The 21995-nt window shown below is 44.1% G+C and overlaps 2 long non-coding RNA genes across 3 annotated transcripts; both read right to left on the bottom strand.

The window, feature by feature from the left end:
- Positions 1 to 1096: 1096 nt before the first annotated feature.
- Positions 1097 to 18518, bottom strand: LOC146176677 (uncharacterized). 2 transcript variants are annotated; one of them, XR_014701198.1, is made up of 4 exons: positions 18401 to 18518; positions 16552 to 16624; positions 15394 to 15495; positions 1097 to 1202 (listed from the first exon to the last, which is right to left on the bottom strand). It is a non-coding gene; the product is annotated as an uncharacterized LOC146176677 (long non-coding RNA). The 2 variants fall into 2 exon arrangements; XR_014701199.1 differs by lacking the exon at positions 1097 to 1202 and adding an exon at positions 14221 to 14333.
- On the bottom strand, positions 2384 to 4675 carry LOC146176678 (uncharacterized). Its single transcript, XR_014701197.1, has 3 exons — positions 4583 to 4675; positions 3744 to 3816; positions 2384 to 2487 (listed from the first exon to the last, which is right to left on the bottom strand). It is a non-coding gene; the product is annotated as an uncharacterized LOC146176678 (long non-coding RNA).
- Positions 18519 to 21995: the final 3477 nt, after the last annotated feature.

Below are 21995 nucleotides of genomic sequence, written 5' to 3'. Positions count from 1 at the left end.
TTGATGCTCCAGGACTTGATAGGGCAAGACGCCATGATCTTTGTCTTTTTAATGTTCAGTTTAAGCCCAAACTTCTCACTCTCTTCTTGTACGCGCATCAGAAGTCTCTTGAGTTCCGCTTCACTTTCTGCCATTAAAGTGGTATCATCCGCATATCTAAGGTTGTTGATACGATACCAACTAAAGTATGATCCAAAATCTCTGCGTAGCCGCTACAGAAGTAAAGATGTGCGCTGTTCTTTGAAGAATCGCTTTTCAAAATTAAGCCTGTGCTATTCACGCATACGCTTACAACGCCACAGATTTTTGCCCAACGCTGAAATGAATTCATATACGCGGTTATATCATACTACGTACTTGGTTGAAGGGACTGGTTATGAAGTGAGGGCACCTTTTGTGTTTACCGTCTGCCGTGTAAGATCGATTTTTGTCTGTTATTTGTTTTTCTTGGATTGACGAAGATACGGCTTTGTGCCCTTTATTAGCGGCCAACTTCATTAATCTATTTTCAATACTGCAGACACACAGCATTGCTTTTTCAGTACGACTGATATTTTGATTTCATTATAACATCACAAAATTAGGGATCATAAGCTAAGAACACAAGAGTAGAGATGCCTCGGCTACACATGGGTGTTAGAATTGAATAAATATTATTTGAAAAAAATAATTCGAATATTTAAAATATACGGTCCTTCAAGTTTGCTGCACAGAAACTCAGAGGAATTGTTTCAGCACCCCCGTCAATAAAAAAAATGTGTGTGACAATTAATATAAAAGTGTTTCCCTCTACGGAAATTTAGAGCCGGTTGCTGTTGTATATGTACAATTAATACATTCAGTAGTGCCAGATGCGCCTTAAAAAAAAACGACACACATTTCTAAGATGGGTTGCTCCATCACAATTTTTTGTCGCCTGATTCAGCACACTTGAGTGGAATCGTTATAATGTGTTAGCAGTGTCTTCAAAGCGCGAACGTAAGTGAATGTATTAAAAGGAAAAATATTATATAAAGAATCTTTGTCTGAAGTATCGCTGAAGTACGTGCTGCAGATAATTCCAAGTTAATGACACAGCCGAACAAAAGTAAGCAGAGAAACGTTTATTGGTGTCGTGCATCAGACGAGCTATTCTTCCTCTTCGTTGTCTGGAAATCCTGAAGCCAGACGTCCCCAGCCATCCTCGCTGTTAGGCATGTAATCTACAAAGTGAGGAACTATAAAAAGGATCTGTAAGTGTCTTGATTTAAAAGAAAACATGCTTGGCCAGCTGCAAGCTGACATAGTATGCGAGAGTTAAAACCTATAGACTGGAACTGAGACAGCGCTTAAATAGGTTGCGGCAGGTGAGGTCAATTATGTCAGGTCTACAAAATGAGGCTGATGAAAACAGTTTGACAGTGGTTATGCATGTTCTTTCAGTGCTTCCAATAATGTATCAAAATATATATCTTAAAAAGAATGTTTCCACTTCAATTATTAAAGCCACTTTTTTCAACGCTCAGGAATCGATGTCTAACCCGCAATTTCAATGCCTAATTTCTACAGTAATGCAGGCCAGCGGCACGTTAAGCAGTCCGATCTTTCGGAGGCGCTGCAACCCTGACTCGGAACATATTGCTACGAAGATGACGAAACGGGCAGTGGTGCGGGGCGGAGCGCTCGCGCAAGGCCCGCTGGCCATTAAAGCATATTTCATCGTGATGTCATCACGTCGTTCTGCTGCTTTTGTGTCGCCGTGTTCCATCGCTTGTCATGCCACCACGTAACAATATGTGCTTCTCTCAGCCTCTGAAATGAGCTATGAGCTGGGCGGACAACTTTATTGAAGAGGCAATCATCTTGGCTTATAATGATGACAAAGGAGTAGGCGTAGTACCCATATCACCTCCACGAAACGCTTTCCCTGGCGCTAAATTGAAAGAGAACAGGGTGCAGTTCGATTAAAGTTCAGGTTGATGTTTTTGGCCCATGCCATTTAAAGAAAACGACCAGCAGGATGTGGCAGCTTCTCTTTCGCGCATTTCCTCATACTTAAGAATTGAATTACCATGCATTTTGTCGGCATCAGTGGCCGAAGGCGCCAGCCAAAACCGTATCTTGAGGAAAGGCATGCAGGGGAAAGTGTGGCTTCTCAGCCTGACGGTGTAGGGTGAAAACGCATTTCAGTTTCAGTAAAGCATAGGTTTTAGCACGCGGTTGCATAGCAAGGTCGCCAAAATGGGAGCAAGCGTTCAAGACCGTTGGCGCGATCGCTGAGATGTTACGTTGGTTAAACTGAACCCAGACATTATGCTCAGCTTAACGACTGCGGGCGCCATCTTTGTCTTCGCCTTGGCATGCATTATTTGATTTCTATCCTCTTGAAATCAGAACAGCACTCAAGGCATCGGCACTCGCACGAGTTTCTAACACGGGGGCAGACAAGAACGTGGAAGCGAGGACATTCTTGGTTGAGCCTCGACGCGCAGGGGTTGTCTTCAGAAACTGTAGAGGAAGGTAGAAAGAGTAAACATTCAGTAAAAGTAAATATGAATGAACACAGTTTCGTACCTCTTCTTAACGCTAGGAAATATTTGTTATCCACGTAAATCTAATCAGGTAATTTAGTACGAGATCTGAATGCAATAACGACCAGAAAATATTCTCACAATGAAGCAAACAAACAAACGTAAGCATGCTTGTCCTTCAGCACAGCTAGAACATGGCAAAATACGAGATGGATTGAAACAAAATATTTCAAGGCGTAGATAGGGTAGGGAAGCTACACATAGTTAAGGTGATAATATTGCAGTGTAAAATTTGCGGTAAATAAGATGGATGGCGTTGTTTACACTGAATGCCAAATTTATAATCTCTGCACTGACTTCATTAACTCCGCATTTTGAAAACGGGCATTCAGATTTATTCCAATCATAGAACACTTGAATTTACATGTACTAAGTCTGTTGGGCTGGCTACTGAAGAATACACAAGCGTAAACTAAGTGATGTATAGTGCTCGTGTCGCGATTGTTTTAGCCAGGTGACCCTATTATAAATGTCGCCTTTAACTAAACATTATACTACGTTTCTATCAGACCTACAACTTATACATCATAGCTTGCATAAGGGTCATAATTTTCGTCTTGCTATCATAGAGGTGTGCAAAGTTGTCTCGAGTCCATTGCCAACGATTGTGTTCTCCATTTAAAGCAAAATCGAAGTTACAATATTCGACTCACTGGAAGTTTTCAGTGAAATTGCTATTCTGATTTCACAATTTAGGCTTTCATAGATGCACCCAGCACCACCACCAGAAAATGTAACGAGTACAGGGCAGCGATCGCTGTTCGGAACAGTTCCACGCACTACATTCAGTTTTCGTCCTCTTTGTCCTCTGTACACAGAGGCACGCGGCAAAATATATATATTTGTGTCTCGAATTCTCCATATATGTTTCTCACGCCAACTTTACGTGTCTGGCTTTGGTTGGTGACCTCCTGTTCGCTTTAACCTCAACGCCTTCTATGGCGTGTACGAAAACGTTACGAGGGAATACGCAACACCGCGCTCTCAGTAGGGAGCTGGGGTGCCGCAGTAAAACGCTTTACGAATTTTAACTGTAGCTTTGTGGCGTCAGTAAACATTAGCATAAAGACGTAGATCAAACCGCAAAGTAAACATGTACGTATTAAAAGACTAGTGAAATCTGTAACTTATAAAAGGCACTAGCGGGTGTTCCTTAAGTATGAGAAAGCTTACCTGAAGCAGCCGTCGCGAGCGTGCCGAGCAGCAGGAGCCCTAGACAAATGTACAGTCCCTTCATAGTGAACTGCTGGAAAAAAAAACAGTCGAGCGCTGTGAGACTCGCGTCAACAAACGTCTCGACAGCAAACTGAGAAAAGGCGCTATGATTCCAAGAAATTGGTTAGAGGACACAAGGAAAGCATGGCCGCCAATAACTGTTGAATATTTAGGTTTGGTTTTCTTTACAGAGCTTAAAGTCCCAAAGCGAGTCCGGCGAAGCGAGAAGCTGCAGGGTTCTGCAAAAGTCCACCACCTGGGGTTCATGGACGTACACTAATATGACACAGCACACGGACGCCTTGCTTTTCACCTCCATCGAAAAGTAGCCGCCGCGGCCGGGATTCGATCCCGCATCGTTGGGTGCTGAAGTCGACCGTCATAGCAACTGCATCACATGGCTAGGCATTATTTTATATTTAGTATAGTCAGGTGCTGCAAATTAAACTCCTCTTTGGGGACTTGGCAGTCTGGCATGCCACAAAATATTAATTTTGGAATCCCACAAATCCTATACTCACAACTCTGTGAATTTCCCTCAATATTTGGAGCTAAATGACGTCGAAGAAGGATGCTTTTTCTTGGATCATCAAGATCTCAGCTACAGTGATGATTATTTTGCCATCTCAAAGCTGCTATTTGTTAAGAGCTTCATGCGCGCAAAAAGCAGCATACAAAACGTGAGTTTGGTTTGCGCTTAAGAGAAAATAGAAAAACAAGCTTGTAGGCTATCACTTTTGTGAATAAAGTGGACGAATGCTTCGCGCAGGTATTTAAAGGCAACAAAACAATCCTACCTTTGAGCCTCCTTGTCGAGTCTGAGTGTCGGTGCACTTTGGTAGCGCGAACTCTGCGACGGCAGTAAAAGGGTCGCCTTTTATCTGGGGGCCCTGTTCCGAAACTAAACGTCTCTTGTTGCTCTGAGTGGACTAAACTGCATTGACAGCGCACGAGGAAATATCATTGAGGAACTAACGCACCAGGTTTCCCGCGATAACCGAAACCTTCTCTAGTTCGCGGTTTGCATAAGGTTGCCTGGATGAGGAAGTGACTGGTTGTCAAGAAATGCTGATTTTCTTTTAGCGCATTATCACAAGGCAATCCGTCCAATGATAAGATCATGCTTGTGTGTCTGTCTAGTGCCAGAAAAACTAACACAAATATATTTAAAAAAAATGGTTGCACTGTGCCGAGACAGGGTATTTAATCCGCTGTGATGCGAAGGCAATCGCTTGCCTGTCTATTGCGTGAGAAAAAGCGAAGCTTGGGATTGGAATGCACGGTGGAGAGTTATTAAGCCTATATGCTCGTTGCGTAAGAAAACTATCTTGTCTACACATTTTCTCCAACCAATAGTCCCTTGTGATTAATTAGCATCTCTTTGATATCATTCGCGCGTTCATGTCTATATCAACCTCCGGCGGTGCGGATTTAACTTAAAACGCGCTGTTGTCGCATTGCGCTCTTAGGTGTGGTTAACGGTTCCGAAATTTTCTGTTGCTTTAGCATGAGAACCACAGTAAAACAGTCAACTTCAGACAAGGTTTCAATATTCTTCTCGTTGAAAATCATCTATCGGAAAGTTCAGAGTGATTAGCTTCTTGCACTTGTTTCACATTCACGAAAGCTTTCCAGACAAGCGGCACTGGGCAAAGGTGGATACTGCAACGCTCCAGGCGTTACCATGAAATGTAATGTCCCTCGGTCAAAGGTTCGGCGCACAGGAGAAAGGTGGCACCTTAAAACACCAACCCTCCTTGCTCTTTCTACCACACTATGTCACTCGTCTTCTTCACACGGTGTCTAAAAAATATAATACTACAAGAAGACATTTTGTATAAATAATGAGTCCAAATGACTCTCTTTCTCGACCGAAACAGTCCATTAAAAAGGCTTGGGTTGACAGTTTTCTGTAAAAATCACCAATAGCCTGCAAGAAATCGCCAACACCGAGATGGAAGAAATATCCCTCAGTATTGTATTTTCTTGCCAGCTTTGCAAGCGCTGATTGTGAGGTTAGGCACAGGGTTGCTTCGACAATATTGAAATCTCAGCTTGTGAAGTCTCTGTGCTCCTGTTCTCCAAAATCCCGCAAGAATTGCAGTGGCGCCTGGAGCGATGGCGGTCATTCACTGGCAACGCCACCTTTCGCGTCTCGCAGGCGTATCGATATGTCAATGGCACACGGCGTTTAGCGTCGCTTCGGCCTGCCGCCTCGTTAACTCATACGCAGCAGGACCCGAAAGCATAGTCTGATCTGTCACTGCCGGGTAGTGCGGAGAGCGGCTGGCAAACACTCCGGCAAATCCTTCTTTGGGGCCGTGAGCTCTTCGAGAGAGTATTGGCTAGCAAACCGAAGATCAGATGTCACCACGAGATAACAGAGCCTCCGAGTCGGCAAGGACTGACAATCACCTGACAGTGTGTGCTTGGCTGAGGGAGTGAAGAGGAAAGAAAGGAAGATGACAACAAAGTGCACGACGCGGGTGCGGCCTCTTTGAGCTGAATAAAGGCAGCTCTGTGCCTCTTTCGATCTCGTGTTCTTTTCGGGCCGTAATGATGACAGGGCTATGAAGGGAAATGTTGTAGCCGGCGTGAGGCTCGGCTTTTCTAGGGGTGTGCGTTTGGGAGAGGCTCCGTAAACCCCGCTGCGCGTCCCTCCTCCGCAGTGATCCCAAACCCAGTTTCGAACCTCGCAGCCTGCATAGGTGGTTCTGTTTGTCTTTCAAAGGTACTTCCTTTGAGAGAAGCAGAGAACCCGAAGTGAATGCAGTCTTTGCGCCGAGCACAATACTCCACAACCTAGTGCGCGGCATAGTTACCCTGACAACCAGTATACCACACACAACAATGGCTCGGTATTGCGAATCTTAAGAAGACGCGAGCACGCGAAGGCTCCTTGCTCAGACTGGAAAACCGAGAGTCTGTCCTCCCGATCAAAACGAGTGAAGGCAACGAATCAGAAAAAAAGAATTAATCGGACTTCTTAGCTTGATGAAGATTATCTTGCAAATACTAATCTGTGTACGGCATCGCTGATTGTTGTTCGAACCCTTTTATTGAAATCAGGGTTGTTTCGATTAGTCACTGAAATGCCTGTTTGACATTTCAGACTACTTCCACATCCGCCCAGAGCTGAGCGCTGAAGCGGACAATCAGGTGGAGAGTTGAAGCATTTGTCTACTATCTGCTTAAATTAACAGCCCCGGTATTCGTTGCAGGAGACAGCAGTTGTAATCGTCCAATCAGAAGACACCGCTCACCACAGTTTGAAGTCAACGGGTGGACGCAAAGTTCAACCGCCCGATGCTCGCGACCTATTATTAAGGGCTGGTGAACAGGCCGGCACAGGTTGAGTGGCGCTAGACAGATGATTCAACAGGGACGCTGTGACAGGTCGGGATTTCATTGCGCACTATGGTTTCTTCGTGCGGTGCTGGGCTTGATAAGTTGCAACCGAAATCCTTACTACGAAATAACAGCGCCTCCCCCTCCAGACAATTCACCAGAGAGGCGAGCTGCTTCCACTTGACTCGGATGTCTGGCGGACTAGTACGTCAGGCGCCCCTGAGTTGTCGCCCGGTGTTCAGACACAGGTGACTTCACGTTCTTTTGCGCAAACAAGTGCCACTGGTTAGGTCAGGTTCACCGCCTTGCCTCAACGCAGATGTCAAGACCACCATTCCTCGGTTTTTCGAAACATTGTTCACATCTTGCCCAGAGCCGACCGACTGCACGTAATACCCAACACGAGCAAGTGCCATCTGCCACCCCTTAGCACACCAGTCTAAAGCAGCAGCGTAATCTGTCTAAGTACTTCACTATTAAAAATTGTGTGCTTCTGCGTATCGAGGTGCATTTGGCAGAGAAGCCTTTTACCACTGAGGCTCAAAGTGGAATCATGTTAGTAACACAACGCATGTAATCAAGGAAATACGAAGTAATTCGCCCCACCGCGGTACTGCAGTGGTTCATGTGTTCGAATACTGTGCCCAAGGATGCGCGATCGATTCCCGGCAGCGGCAGCCGCTTTTAGATGGAGGCGAAAAGCAAGGTGCCCGTAGGCTTCGCGATGTCAGTGCACATTAAGGAACCCAGGTGGTCGAAATTTTCCGAGCCCACCACTACGGTGTCTCTCATAGCCTGAGTTGCTTTCGGAAGTTAAAGCCCTTAAACGAAATCATACAAAGTAGTTCCGTCTCTTGAAATCACTCCGGCAGGAATACGTTTCGATGTGCCTGCCATGGAAGCCCCAGAAAACTCATTGGATCAAAATTGATCTTTCTCCCCAACGTATACAAAATCCTTTTAGTGACTTAATCATATGCAACTGGACAGAGCCTGCAAATAGTTCATGGACAGCATCTCTGCTTTGAATTCGCGTGTCCAATAGCGGCGTTTAACACCCTTTTAATTAACGACAAATTAACTGTAATGGCACGGCTTCTGCATGGCCCATTGCGTTGCAGCTCAGCCTGTCTGCTTTTAAATAGCTTTCTATTGAGTTTGTAATGAAACACATGAACTCGCTTTAATCGCTTTGTAAACGACCTGCTCTTCTCCGTACAGTTTCCGCGAGCACGCATATTCTTTTGTGGACGGCGTTTCTTTTCATTTTTTGTGGGTATCAGTTTCCTCCCTTTTCAAGAATGCTGGGTTTCTGCATTCCCGAGCACATCCTTCCCCCTGAAGTGTTGGCGTTGTTTGGAGGCTTTCTGACTTCCGTCAGCCATGGCACAATGATGTGCAAATTCCTACGAACTGAGTTCAGCGCTGTGTCTGTCCCATTCTCTTGTCTAGGCTTCGTGCCGTTGCGCTGCACCACTTGAAGATGTCAGACTGACCACCCCTCCAGTTCATGTTGTACAGCTACCTAAGATCATTTATTTTATGAGCTGCCTAACATACTCAAGCCAGCCGTCTTCCCCAGCGTCTCTGACTGCATAATTAGTGCCTATCTTTACCAATTAAAATGAGGTCGCCAGAGTCGATCGTGCACACAAGTGTGCTTTTGTTTTGCGGTGATCCGGCGACTTTGTTTCTACATGTTCTGAAAAATCAGTGTTCTCACCTAATGGGAACCATGTCGTCAACTCCTCGTTGCCGTGACATGTTCCTGCCGAATTCGAGCGGACATCTTTTTCCATGTCGGCTTCTCCATTGGGACTGTGCGCAAGGACACGAAAAGCCCTGGCTTGTCTCTAAACTCTCGCTGTAAGCTTCATAAGTGTGACTCTCTGCAGCGCCCACACACATCATCATGGGTCTACCTTCGCTGATCGAATCGCATCGGCTTTTCATCTGCGTCCATTCATTTTCCTCCATGTCATCCTTTATTGCGATGCTGACTTGGAAAGTTTAATTTCCCTCATCCCCTAGCCCTATTTTAAATCCACCTGCTTCTACAACTTATGCACTAGACTTGACAGTTGATCTTCAGATTCAGATCATGTCAGTTATACATTATAACTAAAACAGCATCATTTTCTGCGACATAGTTGAAGGTGACGAGATATATAAATATCTTTATTATAACCTCAGATTTGATTGAGTTCTTGCCTACAAGTTCGGTTTCCTCTCTGATGTAGTTCAGTCTATTATAATGACCAACTGGCGGCTCGATTTAAGTAACGCGAGTGGTTTGTATCCGAAGTTAGGTCGGCTCACAGCTTGGGAAACGTTCCTACGCTGGTTTCTCAAGCTGTGTTTCACGCTGTGGTGCAATATCAACCACAAGCGAGAGCTTCCGCGTTTGAAATCGTGTGAGGCTCATGCACTCCAGACTGCCCAAAAAAACATTTGTCTTGGTATTTTAAAGCCTTCTCTAAGGTATCAGGAAAGCGATAAGACCGGCAAGGGTGCCTCACTTTTAAGCTTACTGAAACCGTCTTCAGTGATCACTTTATCTCCCGAAAGGGAAACCCACTGTTCCTTGCCAAATTGGCTTATCTATGGATATTCTTCCGTATGATTATTTGTTGAAAAATTAATAAAGATGAATATACAACCTCCCTTGTTGCTGCTTGGTCCCGAAGTGTTTTACACTTCTCGCCATCCACATTGACCTAGAGTATATATGCTTCCAACAACACCATGTTCTTTTCTATTTCTTGAATTCTCACAAAAGCAACCACCTGTTTACAGTGCAGAGCAATGTGCCCTTCCTTTTTTGCAATTAAACTTCATTAGGTGCGTCCGTAACTCGAAGGCCTGTTTGTAATTAAAAAACCGCTTGGAAACTTCCCACGCCTCATTTTGCACTTACCGCCGGCTGTTTTTCTTAAGAGATGGTCGTTTTAGAAGGGAAGACGAAGATGCAGTTTCGATTTATTGGGATTCATAAATATGTCGGCTGGTGACACAACCGTGAGGTACCTAACGTATAGCTTCGAACTGTATGCTAATAAGAATGTCGGAGATAAAAAACAAAAACAAATTGAAGGTATTGGTAATGAACGAGAAACTGCACAGGCAATGAAGATAGGAGCCAATAACGCGTTCGAGTCACAACGATCAAAGATCGAGCTATTTTGTTTGCTTTTTTTTTCTCGTCAAATCAAGAAGAGTCAGCGTTGGTGTTTAGTAAAAGATAATGTATTCTGCTCTGCTTTTATGACTCCTATAATCAAGTCTGCTCGTTTCAGACTGGTTATATCAGTTTAAATGCTTGGGCAAATGGCTGCAATGGTTGCGCATAAGTGACCACCATACTTCATCTCAGAAGCTATTTGCAGCACTGCATAAGGCAGTGGCGACCTTGTTCAATCAGGATCATGCGTACCAGAATAGGTAATTATGCTCCTGCGCTCTTCTCGCCCCCTCGAATTGGTGGGAGGGACAGTACAAGCACAATTACCTATTATTGAGCGCAGGGACTGAGGCATGGATGCCCTTAGGAGCCCGATAACCTATCATTGTGTGAATACTCCTGCACAGGCCAAGCGTCCTTGCTTTTCGCAATGCTGCGAACTTATTGTGACACAAAATATAGGTTCACTGTAATTGTACCACGCACCACCATCTAACCTATTTTGTTCTGCTCCTATATGCTGGCCTGTTTCGGTGTCTGAAACCTAGCCATTCGAGGAATCAGCGCAAGCTAGCAGCGAACAAAATTGTTATGCTTTAATATATTACGGTGACTCAGGGTGCACTAACCCATCAGTTGAAATAACTAAGACATGACTTTGTATACGTCACTTTTCACTGTACAATCGCGCGAAAGAAACAATGCTTCCATTGGACTGTTTATATCACGGGTAAAAATGTTCGATTACCAGAAAACAGGGGCAGTGATTTTCAAGGCACATTCATGGGCTAGTTGGTGGAATTTGCTAATTTTTGTACATTATTCCTTCCCCCTTGATCAGCTACTTGCTTCTGTGGAAGACAACATTGATTTTTTTGGCTTTGCAGCTTTTTAAAATGCTGCTGAGGTATCGCAGGTAGTTTTCATAGAACATAGGAATGTTTATTTGAGTGCGGCCTACGCTGAGCGGAACGGTGTTTATTTAAAGAAACAGAGCGTCTGCATAGCGTGCTTCTTAGCGCTCCTCCTTAGCGACCTCTGTTTAGCACAATGTTTCAGGTTGATTGCCACCAATCTATTTGATTTTAAGGTTTTAAAGAATTTTCGCTACGCTGATATGTTTTTTTTTTTTTTAGTTAAAGTCTATACTCTTTGAATGACCACTCCTTTAATATGTGGCGAAATATCACACATTTGTACTGACGTGAAGTCATAAAATAACACGTTATCCAGGGACCAGTCTAGAGCAGAGCCAATCCGACAGTGATATAAGGCCGCGCTATATCCAGTGCGCACGAAAAAGCCTGCATGGCTTAGGAATGGTGTACTTGATTCGGCATCGGTCAGAATTTGAGTGTTGACTTGTAACCAACACTGCCAACTCAAATGAGGGAGTCTGAGTTGGCAGATGCTCTCCACTTTGCGATATTATGTGGCCTCGTTACCTTACAGAATCCATCAATGAATGAGTGTTCAGCCATGTTGCATGTCAGCCGCCAGCTGCCAGAGCTGTGCCCGTGATGTTTCGCTTAAACTACAAAGCCCACACCCGCCGACAACGTAAGACTTCCTGCAAAATGAGGCTGTTATCACTATAGCAGTAACATATGTCCGCACTTAATTGTTGGTGCATTGCGCGTCTTCATGTTTTCGGCACCAAAAACCAAAAGTGTGCAACATTGTAAGTTGCAAAATTCTGAGCTTTTTGGCAAAGAAATGGGAAAAGAGAGAAGACAGGGAGATCAGTGAATCGAAACATGGCTACTGCATCAATCTCTGAACAATGGAGGTTAATTACTAAGGATAGCATATAGGGTCGTCGTTGCCTTTACCGGCTATTTCCGGGATTTTGTCGCAGACCAGCCTCAAAGAAAGGAAGATAACTGGAAATTTTTTGCGTAAATGCCAGCGATTCAACTTTGAAAAACATATTGTATTCAAGCGCTGTCTGCCAAGTATTCTGAAGCAACAAAAAAAAACGTGATTTTGCCCTGCAGATTTTTGACTCTGAAAATGCTCGTTTTTCATTTATGAAAGTCCAGCTTCGGGTATTTCACCAAAACGGCTTCGAGAATATGCGAGAGGCGATACTCCATTTGCTCATTGAAAACGAAGCAATAGTGCTGATTTAGCTACTTTAGGCCTGCTCGCTCTATCACTTCCTTACCAATCTGGCAATCATATTTGACATCGTCAGGAAAACCTTTCTTTAAGTTCGATGGTTTTCCTAACGACTGCTTATAAACAGGTTTGAGGAGCCTTTATAGGCTCAGTGGCAAGCAGACGCTTTATTTTTAATGAGAGAGGCATAAAATGTAGCTAAGCATTCGTGTTTGAAACAGTGCGGAGATGATTTTACACAGGCTCTTACTGAATATATAGCGTCAAAAGCAAACATTTGGAGACTGAAGACCAAGGGTTTGTAGGAGTATTCATATAAGATTGCGGCTAATTACCATACCTAGGTGGCCAAATTCTGCTCTGGCGAGGGAGTGTGTTTCCGGAGGGGTTCACCTGCATTCGGTGGCACCCCTAATCTGTTTGTGCAAAGCCATCGACACGTGGATATCTTTTTTAATCAGGTGAAATTGAAGACTACCAAAAATGGTTCTACTTAAGTTGAGGACAACGCAGAGAGCTGTGGAAGGGAAAACTGTAGGGGGTAAAGTTAATATATAGGAAGGGGGTAGCGTGGATCGCCTAAATAAGGCCAGTTAGGGACATTCGAATAAAAACGTACAGATCGGCACTGGTAGTACATGTAGTGTGAAGAGAGGATAACCGATTAAGGATTGCAAGGGAAGGAAAGCGTACCAGGAGTGACAGAACAGGGTTGGACAAATGAGGTTAAGTTCGCAGGCGTGAATTGGGTGCCGCTGGCTCAGGAGTCGGTTAGTTGGAATAATATGGGAGATGCACGCCCTGCAGATAGGCATAATCCGGCTGATAATGATGATGTTGCTGATTTTAACTAGCAATGTTTTAAAACCGTTATTCTTATTGTGCCAGCACTCATGCTTCCGGTCTCAATAAAACTGTTGTTTGAGCGCCTGAAGCTTCCAACATTTAAAGGAATAAAAAATGTTTCTGGGGCGGAGTTGTCATCCCACACCAGGCCAAATAATATAGCTGCGCTAGCCGTTGCACAAGATATCTATAATTTTGTTCTTAAGTTGCGTTTTGTGGTCTCACAATTTTATTTTGCGGTACCAAAAGGTTCCCTAAGGCCCGATCTCAGTGATCTTTTTTTGAATCTTCCCCTTCAAAACCGTGCGCCGAACGAAAATCTGAGGGACACCCGACGTGGTAGAGTACCTAGGTCGTATTTAACCAAAATACTTGTGCTCTATATCCCCGCTATTATAGTCCACACTTTTTGATCAGTTCTCATTCTTTACTACGGCCAGCCTTCACAGCTTCTTCATTCGCCACGACAATGGGGCTGGAACTGAGCTCGACTCCTTCATTGCTTGTTGTGTCCTGCCACAAACATCACAGAGGGGATGAGCACGAATGATCGGTTGATTGATATATAGAAAACATTCAACCGAACATTGACATTAAGAGTGTGCGGGCGGTATTATTTCAGAAATCCGGTTGCTGCCATTGCCATTTTAACATTGTCGATGTGCTTGAGCTGACCTGCAATACTGCTAGTCAGTGCTGCCACCCACTGTTCGAACCAACGTTACTAGAACCAGCTTAAGTATAAGTACTCCGGAGCGTTTGGCGAAGAGTGACGCTGCAGTCGAACCAGGCACCATAAAGTGTTAGCAGTGTCTTCAAAGCGCGCACATAAGTGAATGTATTAAAAGAAAAAAGAATATTTAAATAATCTTTGTCCGAAGTATCGCTGAAATGAGTGCTGCAGATAATTCTAAGTTATTGACACAGCCGAACAAAAGTAAGCAGAGAAACGTTTATTGGTGTTGTGCCTCAGACGAGCTATTATTCGTCTTCGTTGTCTGGAACTCCTGAAGCCGAACCTCCCGAGCCATACTCGCTGTTTGGCATGTAATCTGCGAAGTGAGAAACGATAGAAACGATCTGTCAGTGTCTTGATTTAGGAGAAAGCATACTTGGCGAGAAACAAGCTGCCATCGTATACGCGAGGTAAAATCGTCTAGACTAGAAGTAAGACAATGCTTAAATAGGTTGAGGCAGGTGTGGTCAATTATGCCAGATCTACAAAATGATGCTGATGAAAAAAGTTTGTCAGCAGATATGCATTTTTTCGGTACTTCCTCTAATGTGCCAAAATATCAATCTTAAAAAAGAAGATTTCCATTTTAACTCTTTAGGCTACTTTTTTCAATGTTCAGGCATCGATGTCAAACCTGCAGTTTCACTTCGCTTATTTCTACAGTATTTGAGGCTACTGGCCCGATCAGCAGTCCAGTCATTTGGAGGCGCAGTGGCACAGAGTTGGAATATGTATGCTTCTCTCAGCACCTGAAGTGAGTTATGAACTGGGAGGACAACCTTATTAAAGAAGCAATCATACAGGCTTATAATGATGGCGAACAAATATGGTTACTGTCCAATCACCTCCACAGAAACGCTTCCTCTGGCAGTCAATTGAACGAGAATTGTTGTAGTTCGGTTAGATTTCAGGCTTACGGTTTCGGATTTGTCTTTTAAGGGAAGCGTCCGACAGGCTGTGGCAGGTACTCTTATGCTCATTTTCTGATACTTATGAATAATTGCATTTACATAAATTTTGTCGGCATGAGTGGCCTATTTGCGCCGGCTAAAACCGCATTTGGAGGGAAGGCATGCAGGGCAAAGTGTGGCTTCGCAGCATTACGCTGCAGAGTGAAAAAAAAAATATTTCAGTTTCAGCAAAGCCTATAGAAATAAGCTTCCCAGCGAGGTTGCTCAGCAAGGTCGCCGAAATGGAAGCGAGCGTTCAAGATCGTTGGCGCAGTTGCTGAGAAAGTGCGTGGGTTAAACTGAACCCAGACATTATGCTGAACTGCGGGCACTATCATTCTCATCCTAACATTAATTATGCTAACATTAATTATCCTAACATTAATTATTTCATTGCTATCCTCCTGAAATAGAAACAACACTCACTGCATTGGCACTCGCACGAGTTTCCAACAGTGTGGCAGACAAGAACGTGCAGCCGAGGACATTCTTGGTTGAGCATCGACGCACAGGGGTTGTCGTCCGAAACTGCAGAGGACGGTAGAAAGAGAGAACATTCAGTAAAAGTAAATATGAATGAACACAGCTTCGTAGCTCTTCTTAAGGCTAAGAAAGATTTGTTACCCTCAAAGATCTATTTTATAAGGGTTTTGGTATGAGATCGAAATGCGATAACTACCAGTACATACTCACAAAAACAACAAACAAACGAACATAAACATGCTGATCCTTCAGTACAGCTAGAGCATGGTAGAATATAAGATGGAACGAAACAGAATACTTCAAAGCGAAAAGGTTGGGACGCTACGCATCGTCAAAGACATATTTTCAGTGTCTGAGAACGATTCGCGATAAATAAGATGTGTTTTCGTTCTTTACCCGGAACACCGAGTTTATCACATTTGCACCCGCTCCGGTCCTGATCCACGAGAAAGAACCGTCATTAACTTGGCAATTTGAAAGCGCTCATTCAAATTTATTCAAATTATGGGACGCTTAGATTTACGTTATTAAGTCTGTTTGGATCACTGCTGAAGAATGCAGTAGCGTCATCTAAGAGACGTATATTGCACTTGTCGCGGGTGTCTTTGCACAGTGACCATATTATAAACGTCACCTTTATTTAAACATTCTATAACGTTTCTATCATACCTACTACTTTTGCATCATAGCTTACATTATGGTCATATTTTTCTTGTTCCCATGGAGGTGTTGAGTGTTTTCTCTAGTTCATTGCTAACGATTGTGGTTGCCATTAAAAGCAAACTATATCACATTCATCGTTCCTTCTTGTCACGCAAGCATAGAGTCTTGCCGTAGCTGATGTCCTCCAGTGAACTTTAACCCCGACGGCTTCTACGACGTGCACGAAAACGTTACGAGGAAAGACGCAACACTGCGTCCTCAATAGGCAGCCAGGTATGCCGCAGTATAACGCTTTACAAAATGCATCTATAGCTTCTTGATAGTAGCATGAAAAAGTGGTTCAAGCTGCGAAGTAAGCACGTGCGTATTGAAGGACTAGTTCGTTCTGTTACTCATAAAATGCACTGAAACGTGATCCTTAAATGCGTGAAAACCTACCTGAAGCAGCCGTTCCGAGCGTGCCGAGAAGCAAGAGTACTAGACAGATGTACAGTCCCTTCATTGTGAACGCCTGAAAAAAAAAAAAAATAAGCAGAGGCATGTGCTTTTACACTCGCGTCTCCGAAAACCTCTAAATGAAACTGAGAACCTCTAAATGAAACTGAGAACCTCTAAATGAAACTGAGAACCTCTAAATGAAACTGAGAACCTCTAAATGAAACTGAGGACCTCTAAATGAAACTGAGGACCTCTAAATGAAACTGAGAACCTCTAAATGAAACTGAGAACCTCTAAATGAAACTGAGAACCTCTAAATGAAACTGAGAACATCTAAATGAAACTGAGAACCTCTAAATGAAACTGAGAACCTCTAAATGAAACTGAGAACCTCTAAATGAAACTGAGAACCTCTAAATGAAACTGAGGACCTCTAAATGAAACTGAGGACCTCTAAATGAAACTGAGAACCTCTAAATGAAACTGAGAACCTCTAAATGAAACTGAGAACCTCTAAATGAAACTGAGAACATCTAAATGAAACTGAGGACCTCTAAATGAAACTGAGAACCTCTAAATGAAACTGAGAACCTCTAAATGAAACTGAGAACCTCTAAATGAAACTGAGGACCTCTAAATGAAACTGAGAACCTCTAAATGAAACTGAGGACCTCTAAATGAAACTGAGGACCTCTAAATGAAACTGAGGACCTCTAAATGAAACTGAGGACCTCTAAATGAAACTGAGAACCTCTAAATGAAACTGAGAACCTCTAAATGAAACTGAGGACCTCTAAATGAAACTGAGAACCTCTAAATGAAACTGAGAACCTCTAAATGGAACTGAGAACCTCTAAATGAAACTGAGAACCTCTAAATGAAACTGAGAACCTCTAAATGAAACTGAGAACCTCTAAATGAAACTGAGGACCTCTAAATGAAACTGAGAACCTCTAAATGAAACTGAGAACCTCTAAATGAAACTGAGAACATCTAAATGAAACTGAGAACCTCTAAATGAAACTGAGAACCTCTAAATGAAACTGAGAACCTCTAAATGAAACTGAGAACCTCTAAATGAAACTGAGAACCTCTAAATGAAACTGAGAACCTCTAAATGAAACTGAGAACCTCTAAAGAAAACTGAGAAAAGGCACTACGAAAGCAAGGAATTTGTTAAAGAACACACGGAAAGCATAGCCGTCACTAACCGTTTCATATTTAGGTTTGGTTTGGTTTATTGGGCTTAAACTACCAAAGCGATTCCAGCAATGAGACATGCTGCAGTGAAGGCCTCCGGATAATTCCGCCGTCGGGATTAATTGAACGGGAATATACATCGCACAGCACACGGGCGCCCTGCTTTTCACCTGCATCGAAAAGCAGCCGCCGCGGCCGGGATTCGATTCCGCATCCTTGGACGCAGAAGTCGAGCGTCATAGCAACTGGATCACACGCCTGGCCATTGATCTATGTTTAGTATAGTCAGGTGCCGCAAATTAAACTCCGCTTTGCAGACTTGGTAGTCTGACATGCCACAAAATATGACTTTTGTAACCGCACAAATTCTATACTGTTAATCAATGCATCTGCCTCAACATTTGCAGCTAAATGTCGTCGAAAAAGGATGCTTTTGCTTGGATCTTCATGATCGCATTGAATGACAGTTACAGCAAGGATCATTTTACCATCTCAAAGCTGTTAAGAGCTTCATTTGCGCAAAAAAACTACGAAAACAATGCCAGTTGGTTAATGTTTAACAGAAAAATGAGAACACAAGCTTACCGTCTTCTCTTTGTAAACAAAGTTGACTTCGCCCAGGTATTTAAATACAACAAGGCTAGCTTACCTTTGAACCTCCTTGTCAAGCCTGAATGTCGGTTGAGTTAGGAAGCGCGAACTCTGCGACGGCAGTAAAAGGCTCGCCTTTTATTTGGGGACCCTGCATTGAAAACAAACGTCTCTTGTTGCTCTGAGTGGACTAACGGCACTGACAACGCACGAAGAGATATCATTCAGGAACTCACGTACCAGATTTCATGCGATAGCCGAAGCTTTCTCCTATTCGCGGCGTAATGTTGGGGGTCACGAGGAAGTGACTGGTTCTCAAGAAATCTTAATTTTCTTTACGTGCATTATCACAAGCCTCTCAGTCCAATGATAAGCTCTTGCTTGTGTCTCATTCGAGCCAGCAAAACAAACAGAAATATATTTTCAACAAACATGGTTGCATCTACCAAATCATGACTTTACTGCGCGGTGAAACGCCGGTAGCCGCTTGCTTTGCTATTGCATGAGAAAAAGTCGAAGCTTGGAATTGGAAGGCGTGGCGGCGAAAAAAATGGCCTTGTCTACACATTTTTGTTCCAACCAATAGTCTCTTGTGGGTAATTAGCATGTGCGTGATTATCATTCGCGCGGTTCCATCTAATTCAACCTCCAGCGGCGCGCGTTTAATGTAAAGCTCACTGTGGTGTGTTAAACGGTTCTGAAGTTTCCAGTTGAGTTAGCATGACCACTGCAAATTAATCAACTTCAAACACAGTTTCAATATTCCTCTCAATGAAAATCAGCTAGCAAAAATTTCAGAGTGATCAGTGTCATGCACTGCTTTCACATTGAAGAAAGCTTCTCAGACACGGAGCACTGAGCATAAGTACACACTGCAAAGCTACAGGCGTTTCCCCGAAACGTAAGTAATGTCAGTTGGTGAAAGGGTCGACGTACAGGAGCTAGGCGGCACCTCAACACACCAACCCTTCTTCATCCTTCTTCCACACTGTGTCATTCGTCTTCTTCACACGGTCTCTAACAATCTAATACTACAAAAAAAAACTTTTTGTAAAAATAATGAGTCAAAATGTCCCTATTTGTACCTCAACAATCTAGCCCTTCTATACCTTTCTTTCACACTGTGTCACTCTTCTTCTTCTCCCGGCATCTAACAATATAACACTACAAGAAAACATTTTGTATAAATAATGAGCCAAAATGTCTCTATTTCTTAACGGAAACAGAAAATTAAAATTGTTCAGTAGAAATCAATAATAGCGTGGAGGAAATGGCCAAATCCAAGTTGGAAGAAATATCCCTCGGCATTGTTTCTTCTTGCCAGCTTTACTCGCGCCTGATTATAAGCTGAGGCACACTGTTGCTTCGACAACACCGACATCGCAGCATGCGAAAGCTCCGTGCACCTGTTCACCGAAATCCCACAGGTATTCCAGTTGCGCCTGGAGCAATGGCGGTCATTCACGTATGTCTGGGATATCGATATGTCAAAGCCACGCCACGTTTAGCGTTGCTTATTTCCGCAGCCTCGTGGACGCACACGCTGAAGGGCCCAAAATTATAGTCTGAGTATTGCCATAGACAGGCATTCCATCTCGGCTGGAAACCGAAGCTCAGACGTCACCGTGAAATGACAGAGCCTCCGATTCGGCCAAGCACTCACCGTCACCTGAAAGTGCGTGCTAGGCGGGGGAGTGGAGAAGGAAAAAAGAAGCTGACGGCTAAAGCGCACGACGCGGCTGCGGCCTCTTTGTGCTGAATAAAGGCAGATATGTGGGTATTACGATGTCACCTTCTTTTCGGGCCGTAAGGATGAGAGGGCGACGAGTGAAAATCTTGTAGCCTGTTCAGTGTCGTGAACAAAGGTACCTCGCTTTTTTCTTTGTTGCCTGCGTGGTTTGGTACAGACAACGCAAAGTGAATGCAGTACGCTCGCCGAGCACAATACTCCACACCGAGTGCGCTTCAAAGCTGTCCTGCAAGCAGTATATCACACACAACAACTCTGCATTACGAATCTTAAGAAGACGCGAGCCCGCGAAAGTTCCTCGCTGAGCTTAGAAAACCAAGCCTGTTCTCACAATCAAAACGAGGTAAAACCGACGAAAGAGAAAAAATACATCAGGCCTACTAAGCTTGATGAAGATTATCAGGCATATGCTAATCTGGATACAGCATCCATGAAGGTTGTTCGAATCCCTTGTTTGTGATCAGAGTTGTATCGATGGTTCACAGAGATGATGGTATGACACTTCAGACTGCTAGGGAGTGTCGGTAGAGGTAGAGCTATCCTGGCAGGCAATATATCACACACAAGCGCAGTTCGGCAATTCTAAGAAGACGCGAGCGCGCGAACACTCCTCGCGATGCTTGCAAAATCGAGCGTCTTTCCTGTCAATCAAAATGAATAAGACAAACGGAAGAAAACAAATAAATCATACCAACTTAGCTAGATGAAGAGTATCTAGCAAATACTACTCTGAATACGGCAACAGCGATGATTGTTCCAAACCCCCTTTTTGTGCTCGGAATCGTGCGGATGGTTCACAGAGATGCTGGTTTTACATCTGACTGCTGCCACAGCAGCCAAGAGCTGAGCGCTGCAGCGAATAGGTCAGAGGAGACTTGAAACTTCCATTTGGTGTGTACCTAAATTAACAGCCCCTGTATTCGCTGTATTAGTCAGAAGTTGGACACGTCCAATAAGAAGACATCCCTGATCCCGATTCGAAGTCGATGGATGGACGCGAGGTTCAACCGCCCGATGCTCGCAACCTATAAGGGCGGTTGGAGATAGGTCAGCAGCCTCCCACAGGTTGATTGGCGCCACTTAGATGATTCAACAGGGACGCAGAGACAGGTAGGGATTAAGCTGCGCGCTAAAGTTTCTTCTTGCGGTGCTGGTCACGATAAGACGCAACCGAAATTGGTACTGTGGACCAACAGCGCCTCCCCTTCCGACAATTCGCCAGGGAGGCGAACTGCTTCCATTCGACACGGATGCCTGACGCACTGGTACGCCAGGCGGCCCTGAACTTTCGTCCGGTGTTCAGCCACAGGCGACTTCAAGTTATTTTCCATAAACAGGTTCCACTCGTCTGGGCAGAATCACTGCCTTTCCTCGGCATCCAGTTTTCTCGGCCAACCTTCTTCGGTTCTTCTGAACATCTTTCGCATCTTGCCCAGAACCGACCGACCTCATGTTAAACCCAACCCGAGCAAGTTCCATCTGCCACCCCTTAGCACACCAGTCTCTAACAGCAGCATAATCTGTCTAACTACTTCACTATTAATAATTGTGCGCCTCTACTATCGAAGCGCAGGTGGCAGAGAAACCTTTTACCATTGGGGCTCTAAGTGGAATCACGAAGTAGCACAACACATGGAAAGTAGGCAATACGAAGTAATTCACCCCAACACGGTATTGCAGTGGTTAGGGTCACGATACTGTGTCCAAGGATACGTGATCAAATCTTGGCAGCGGCGGCCGCTATTAGATGCAGGCGAAAAGCAAGGCGCCCGTGTGCTTTGCGATGTCAGTGCCCGTTAAGGAACCCAAGTGGTTGACATTTTCTGAACCTTCTACTACGGCATCGCATAGCCTTAGTCGCTTTTGGACGTTAAACCCCTAAACGAAATCAAACACAGTAAAT

The sequence above is a fragment of the Amblyomma maculatum genome, chromosome 10 (genome assembly GCF_055883805.1).
Source record: "Amblyomma maculatum isolate TAMU_Amacu chromosome 10, ASM5588380v1, whole genome shotgun sequence".
NCBI lineage: Eukaryota > Metazoa > Arthropoda > Arachnida > Ixodida > Ixodidae > Amblyomma > Amblyomma maculatum.
Note: the sequence above shows the minus strand (reverse complement) of the source record. Positions and strands in the feature narration are given on the sequence as shown.